Raw genomic sequence first — 8,684 nt, 5'->3', positions numbered from 1 at the left:
TAATTAAAATTTTCTGAAAAATTGTGTAATTATTGACTAGCATACAGTCTATTTCAAAAAGGTAGGATGCATCTCTCTTTTTCACCACTGGAATCTTAGCAGTTGGCATAGCAGATGCTCTATAAATATCTGTCAAATAAATGAACAAAAGAATTATGGCTGAGCCTGAATTTTAGAGAAACTGAAAGACTTCCTAATTAAATACAAACTGAGCCCATTACTTTTACTTCTCAACTCAAAATTTATGTTTATTAAGCTCTTACACATCATCTTTAGGTTGTTCTTCCACATAATTATCAGTCCTGAGCCTCAATATTTGAATTCTAATACACTACTCTTAGAGACTTACTGTGTAACAGCTGACTTTTCTACTTTATATGCATGCAGTATTTAGAGGTTAAAGAGGAGGTGATTATAATCTAACCAGGAATATGTTTGAATTTATAAAACGAATGATAATGTTACAATGAAGCTCTCATCACTCCACAGTTTGACTTTTAAACACTAGGCCTTTAACTTTTTAATTCTCATAAATTGATATAATTGCACTTAGACTTATTTATCTTTATTGTGGTTTCTTTAGAACAAAAGCGAATGTTTGGCAATTATTTAAAGGAATCACCATAAAACACTCTTCAGAATTTGAACTGAAGTAGTAGTTCAAGTGCTGCCAAATAATTCACTAATCTATGAAATTATGTGTGTGTAGAAATAATATATACAATCCATTCTAATCTGTTACTTGATATAAATATATAATGCATAACTAAATATAATACTTTACATAGTTTTATATGCAATGCACATATAATGCAAGAATATAAATTAGTTTTAAACAATGCATAAAATGTTAGCATGCTCTTTTTATGGAAATTTTCTAAATAACATGATTTTTATTCTAATTAAATTAATTTGAAAATATTTATAAGACTATATGGAAGAAATAAAACCACCTACAATGGGATGTTCCTACAATCCTCATTGGTAGCATCCAGGAAAAAAGAAGCCCTATTAAATTTTTGGGTTGTTTTCTTCTTTGCGAATATATATATACAAAGAGAAAAAATTAATAAAACCAAAGTCATACTGCATAAACAATTGTGCTCTCTGATTTTTTCACTCAAAATACACACTATATAGTAAGCATCTCATACTATGTATTTACCCAGTCCTCTTATATTGGACATTCAAGATAATTTAAGTTTTCTAATATTATAAATAAGACAGTAATGATAGTCAGTTGCTAGGTATTCCATCCTACCCAAAAGCATGCTTCAGCCTAACTAGGTAATAATGCATGTTTTGGCCAGTTTCAAATTCAGTCGATAATCAAACTATAATAAACTGGTTGTTTTTTGGCCAGGTACCCATGCCTGATTGAACCAATCAGGGCCAACAAACCCTGGGTTGAAATGTTCACAGGATAGAAAATAGTGCTAATCAAAGTGTTGTACCTGGAGTGGCATTCAAAAGTAGGCAAGATGGTTTTAAGTGGCACATGAACACATGAATAGTTTCATGTTTGTTTTCAACGAATAATGAGGTAACATCAGTAAGGTAATCTCTTTTCATGAATATTAACATCAGTTTTAGTGATAACATTTTATTAATTTATTGAACAAATACGTACTCAGGATCTCTCATGTAAGCATTGGGGATGCTACTATAAGCAAGACATAAAATTTCTAACCTCAGGAGGCTTACATTCTAGCAAGAGAAACAAATAATAAAGTAAACAAATAAATATTTAAGTTCAAGTACCAATGAGAATTATGGAGGAAATATCAGAAAGTAAGAGAATATAAAATGGGCAGCCTTAGCTTCACTTTAGATAAGGGAGATCTGGGAATTGGGAGGTATCTCTTCTAAGAAATAAGGGAATAAGCTGTGTAAGGATGAAGTACAAAGACCCAAAAGATGGAGCAAGCTTGGTGCACTCCAGGAAGCAAATGCAGCCAGCCTGGAGTAAGGGAGGGCTGGTAGAGATGACATCAGGTAGAAAGGACCTCACACACCAGGGCCTGTTGTGGGGTGGGGGGAGGGGGGAGGGATAGCATTAAGAGATATACCTAATGTAAATGACGAGTTAATGGGTACAGCACACCAACATGGCACATATATACATATGTAACAAACCTGCACGTTGTGCACATGTACCCTAGAACTTAAAGTATTATAATAATAATAATAATAATAATAATAATAATAATAAAAAAGAAAGGTGGGTCAGGGGCCAGATCACAAACAGCCTTGTGAGCATTAGTAAGGACTTACCCTGTTCTCAGTGTAACAGCAAACTATGGGATGGTTTAAGCCAGGTTAATTGAACAAATTTATATTTTGAAAACAATCTGCTGCCGTGTGAAGAATTGATTGAAAGGATGCAAGAACAGAAATAGGAAGACATGTTAGGAGATTAACACAACCGTCAGATATAATAATAGTGTGGACCAAAATGATAGAGGTGGAGACAGTGAGAATTCTCAAATTCAAGGCACTTTAAGTAGAGGTGACAAGACTTCTTGATGATAGAAATGTCAAATGTGAGCCAGGCAGCATGGCTCTTGCCTATGATCCCAGCAGTTACAAAGGCTGAGGCAGGAAGATTGCTTGAGCCCAGGAGTTCAAGACCAGCCCAGGCAACACAGCAAGACACCCCATCTCTACAAAAAATAGAAAAAAATAACCAGATGTGGTGGTGCATACCTGTAGTCTCAGCTACTCGGGAGCCTGAGGTGGGAGGATTGCTTGAGCCCAGGAAGATAAAGCTGCAGTGGGCCGTTACCATGCCACTGCACTCCACACTGGGTAACAGAGTAAGAGCCTTAAGAAAAAAAAAGAAGGAAAGAAGGGAAGGAAGGAAGGAAGGAAGGAAGGAAGGAAGGAAGGAAGGAAGGAAGGAAGAAAGGAAGGAAGGAAAAGGGAAGGAAAAAAGTCAAATTTGAGAAAATAAAGAAAAAGGATAGTGCCTAGATACTTGATTGTGCAATTTAGGGGATGGATATGCCAATAGGAATCCATATAAAGAGCAGATGTGAGAAGAAAAAAATAATTTTGGTTTTAACATGTTATGCTTTTTAGATAACACAAACGAATGTACATACTAGGCAACTGGATATTTAAACCTAGAGCTTAGGAGAAAGGATGGAGGGGGATTATCACCAGCATGAAGATGCTATGTGAGGACATGTGCCTGGATGAAATGGTCTAGGAAGTGAGTACAGGGAATGAAGAAGGCAGAACCAAGCAAGAACATCAAGCGGGAGCGCTCTAATATTGAGTAAGGTAGAGTGTGCAAAGAAAACCAGGATGTAACAGCCGTGAGATGGAACAACAACTAGGAGACAGTGGTATCCAGAAGGGCTCGAGAAGAAAATGCTTCAGGGTGGATGATGATTGTGCCAAATCTGCTGTGAGGTTGCATAAAATGAAGATTGAAAATTAACTGGTGCTCTTAGCAACATGGAGATTGCTGGTGATTTGACAGAGCAATTTCAGGAGAGTGATGACGACTAAATCCCAACTGAAGTGGGCTAAAGAGATGAGAAGTGAGAAAGTTAGAGTGAGTACAGAAAATTCTCAAGAAACTTGCTATGAAGAAGAGTTGAGGAATGCAACTGGAGCTAGAGTGCAACCGGAAGTCTAGGAAAGGATTGGGTTTGTTTTGCTGAGATGGGGGATCTATTTGTATGCTGATGGGAATGATCTACAGTAAGAGGGAAGAGTCATGTTCAGGAGAAAAAAGATGATTAGAGGAGTAAAACCCTGGCACAGGTGGAAGCGGGTGAGGAGCCAGGCTGCAGGAGCTGTTTATCATCTGTGACCAAAGAGAAGATGGAGCACTTGGGTGAGGAGCAAGGAGGTTGACAGATTTGGTAAAGGGAAAGCAAAGTAGTTCTCTTCTGGTTACTTCTATTTTCTTATGAAATAAAAATCCAGGTTATCAGTTGAAAATGAAGACAAGGAGGGAATGTTGGAGGTTTAAAAAGGGGGGAAGATACCAAACAGTTATCTGGAAAAAGAACTGACCAGAGAATTCTACAATAAAAAATTTCCTGAAGTGTTGAGGACCCACCAGAGATTTGTGGCCATAATGTAAAGTAAATGTGTGTGTTGTTCTCTTATCCCATTTAGCTGCTTGAATGCAGATATAGATTAAGCGAGTTAAATATAATCAGGGTTTGTATTTTGCTAGGCAAATATAATGGGGAGAGAGAAGGACAAAAGAGTTGAGGGTACATGCAGAAGAGTTATAGTGACAAACCATGGAATCTAAGAAGAATAGGGAAAGAAGTAAAGACAAGCGAGGGAGATGATTAGGACAAAGGCTGGGAGTGAGTCCATAGATTACTGCAATGATGTACTTAAGTGAGGAGGCAGAAGGAGATGCTGTGAATATCTGAAAGTGGAATGATGAAAAACTAGATATTGGAGGTTACTGATAATGACAAACTCTAGGGTATGACTAGGGTGAACATGATGGGGTTGGGGAAAGAAAGAGATATTGGACTCAGAAGGTCAAATCATTGAAAAGGCTTACTGTAGAACTGATCTAAGTAAGTGGTGCTGAACCCTGCTGCATATTCAGATCATAGGAGTTGTGGGGTTTTTTGTTTTTTTATTTTTTTAAAGCAAAACAAAATCTGGTGTCTAAATCCTATCTTGACTAAATTAAATCAGTACCTCTTTGGCTTGGGGGAGGAACTGAACACAGGTAGGATTTTTAAAACATCATGAGGTAAAAAAATGTGCAGTCAAATTTGAAAAATAATGACATACATAAATGTTGACATCATTAAATATAATGACAGGAGTCGTGGTACAAGGAAATGCAATGAGCCAGCTGCTAAAATCTTCCATCATGAAGTGGAATGGCTTGGAAAATAGGAGATGAAGGGTTTTTGAAAGAGGATAAACAATGAGAAACAAGGAGCATTCCTGTCCCCACCTCCAGGACCTGGAAGCATAGGGTGTGGGAGCAAAAACAACCACCCCTGAAAAGGCTGACGGTAAACAGGATATGGGTTGGGTTGGGTGGTGAGCCAGGGCTTAGAGCAAGAAGGTGAAGGTGTTGTTCAGAGAAGAGTTGGAAAATAAAAGAGACTGTGCTTCCCAAGCCCTGAATTCCAGCAGCCGCATTGGAAGAGACTGCAGTTTTGGAAGGAATGGGAGATTGAGTCAGATCAAGGGATATACAGAAATATATGGAGGAGAGTTCCCGTGATGACCTGGAATGCTTGGACTTCTATGGTGACTGAGGCCAAAAGGAGTATGAAACATGATGATTAGTTCCATCACCACTGAAGGAAACGTGGAAAATTCATTCTAAGTATATCTTCCTTCTTGGGAATAGGATCCTTGGATGGTATGTGATGATGGAGCAGGTTGAGGAGCTAGGTGCTTGGGGTGGTGGGAAAGGAGACTGGGAGGTTCTGAAACCCTTTTAAGTCAAGCTGGGGGCAGTGTCAAAAGGGAGATAGGATAATAGCCCCGCTACTGTTAACTGTAAACTGTGAGTCTCCTTTAAAATCTTTGACAAAAGCAGTTAAATGGTCTGGTCCTTAAGATTTACCAAATTATGTTGCAATCAGTTTTCTGTATCTGTCTGCACTAGGCTTTAAATTGCCCCAGCAGAAACCTTTTCTTATTTATCTTTTAATTTTCAGCACCTAGATTAAGAAACATTTGATGTACTGAAGTTAACTGCTTAAAGAACCAAAGACAAGGTTTTGTTGTGCTAAAGTGAAGTAACCAAATAAGGAAAAATTTTTTGTTAGCATTTCTGGATTGTAATTTTACCAGGCCGGAAGTGTTACTAAATGCACTCATATTTTTAACCACAAACAGGACTTTCCTTTTTTACTAGTTCAAAGAATTAAAATAGTTTCTGCCAGGAATTGATGCAATAATATATGTGTTTAAGTGTTACATTAAGAAATCAATATTTCTAGCTTGCCCTAAGCACATTAAGCATCCCTTAACTTAAAAGTGTGAACAGTGTGTTTGCTTGAGATTAATTTCATGAAAAGAAAAGATAAATTAGATCAGCTAACCTAAGCAGACAATGAGATGCCAGCATTGTCTTTAGTTCTAAACTCTGCTCTATTTGGGGCATAGATTTTTTTCCCTTTCTCAGAGCTTGTTGTTTGGATCAGGGAGATTTAAAGCAATGTGGAAAGTAAAGAGACCCTCTCTTCAAAAAATCTGCCTTCTGCTCTCAGCTTCAATAGTAAGCAGAATCCTGTTGTATTTCTCCCTTACTTATAATTATTATCTCATAAAACCAAATACCAGATGTTCGATGTGATGGTTTGCAGCAATGTTTTTTTTCAATCATTCTTATATGGTATATCACAATAAACCCCAAAGTTAACAACCTCATTCGTTAGCTACTATTAATATCTCCATTTTATAGGTGAGGAAACTGAAGTGCAAAGAAGCTCAATAAATTCTTTCAAGTTCACTCAGCTACAAAAAGGGAATAGTGGAATTCAAACCTATGCAATGTGACCTCATGAAAGTAGAACTATAGATTATTTTTCTTTTTCATGCTGTCCTATATTATGATTGAAATATTGCTCAAATTATTTTTAAACAAAGGAATTTTCTGTCATCTTTTCCACTCCAAAAAAGCTAAATGTTTAGAAAACATATCTCTGTAGTGCTTTACCAAATTCTGTGGTGATTTCTCTAACTCTTTGAGGATTACTTAGTTTTAAAAGCACCTGGGAAAACAAGAATCAGCACTCCGCATCCTAGTATCATTCCTAATAAACCAGTTTCAGCTATAACTTGATTAAAGAGAGTTAATGCCGGCAGCTTCCAGGAACAATCAGCTCTACCGTGCCTGTTGGGACAAAGATTATTATCATATGTTCTCATTTACCTGGTGAACACACTGCACTCTACTGTAGGTGAACACTCCCACACTAAAGAAACAACTACAATCAAATTATAGAAGATCATACTTTCCTTGATTGCAGAGGCACAGGTTAGAAAAAAATGTGTAACAACTTTTTTTTTTTTTTTTTTTTTTTTTTTACCTTTTCATAAGTAAAATCCTGCAGGGAATTCTCTAACTTGAGCATTGTTAACAGATGACATACCAATCTCTTTTGCTTTCACTCGAGAACAAAGGTAAATCTGAGTGTCATCGTGTATATACACTCAGTTTAGATTCCTTTTAGAGAAATAATATACTGGTTTGTCTTGCATAGCTTGGGGCCACTGGATTGTGGTGACATTTTCAGTAAACCCCAAATACTGATTAATCTCTCCAAATTAGTCCTCTTATCTAGCTCATTCCTAAGAATCAATATTCTTTAAAAAAAATTCCAATATATAAACATTTAAATATTTTAGTCGCTTTTCCTACAAATCTTCAGCAATAATGAGAGAGACCTGAGACAGCAGAAGAAAACAACAAATACACAAAAACTAATTTCTATCTATGACAACTCCATTGATTTATCTTTGGAATAGAAACTGCTTTCATTCTCTTCAGAATGTGCTGAATTTTTTTTTTTCTTAGATTGTATCTCAGTGACCTGGGTCGTGTACAAGATATTCAGCAAGTTGTTCAGTAGGTAGAAGGAAGTCACTAATTTATCCCCTCTACCTATTGCCAAGCAAATTCACTTAGGGGTGAGGCTCCAGAAATGCTTTCTTCATGACTGACCAGCAGTTAGATGACATGGCTTCTGGGACAGAATGATGGTGTTAGCGGTCAGAGTCAGGGCTAAACTCTGCTAGTGCTTCTCACCTTTGCATAAGTCATTTCAACCAACAGTCTTGCTTTCACTTACTGTCCAGATGAAGAGAAGGGCAATGATTAAAACCTACTCTGTGGCATATTTGTAAAACATTTTGAATTTCTCCTAATGGGATTTTTTTTTTCTATGAAGTGCAAAACACTAGATTACATTAACCATCTTTAATGCTATGCTGAGAAAAATTATATATAATTTATAAAGGAATAATTTTAATATATTAAGAGGCATTGCTATGTTGGAGAAAATTTGTGTATTATAAACATGACATTATATTTTATTTGATAATAGATATACATCTGCTAGTTGAGATTTCTCTTTAAAAAAACAGTGTTACAAATTTATTTTTAAGAAAGTGGGTCTACTTGGAAACGGCATAAAGAAAGATTTCATTGGGACACAGGATGTTTTTGTAAATAAAGTATGATTCAGCATCAAATTTATAACAATTTAAACAAAAATTTAGGAAAGATTTCACAGGTCTCAGCTTTAACAGCTGAAAGGGTTTTTTGTTGTTGTTTTTTGTTTGTTTGTTTTTGTTTTTTTCCCAGTCAGCTTTTTTGGTTTTCCTTAAAAGTGATCATGATGTGAAATGACTAGGAAGTACCTGCTGCCTTTCATGGGAATAGAAATTTACTTCCTTAAACCTATAGAGGGTTTGCTAGGATTTAATTTCTATGTAAGGCAGAGGTTAGAATATATTCACCTTTAATTGGTCTGTCTGGCTGTAAGATCCGTTTTTAGGAATTATTTCTAGGACACACACAGAAAATTGGTGGGGAAAACTACATTCCCATTTATTTCTTCCCTAACACTGGTTGTTTAAACCCACCCACAAATCAGAATTAAGTGCTTCTTCTCTGGGCCATAAACTTCCCACTTTGCCCCTTAAGTACACTCTCATGTCACTCTGCT

Source organism: Mandrillus leucophaeus, unplaced genomic scaffold, assembly GCF_000951045.1.
Source record: "Mandrillus leucophaeus isolate KB7577 unplaced genomic scaffold, Mleu.le_1.0 Scaffold1287, whole genome shotgun sequence".
NCBI lineage: Eukaryota > Metazoa > Chordata > Mammalia > Primates > Cercopithecidae > Mandrillus > Mandrillus leucophaeus.
Note: the sequence above shows the minus strand (reverse complement) of the source record.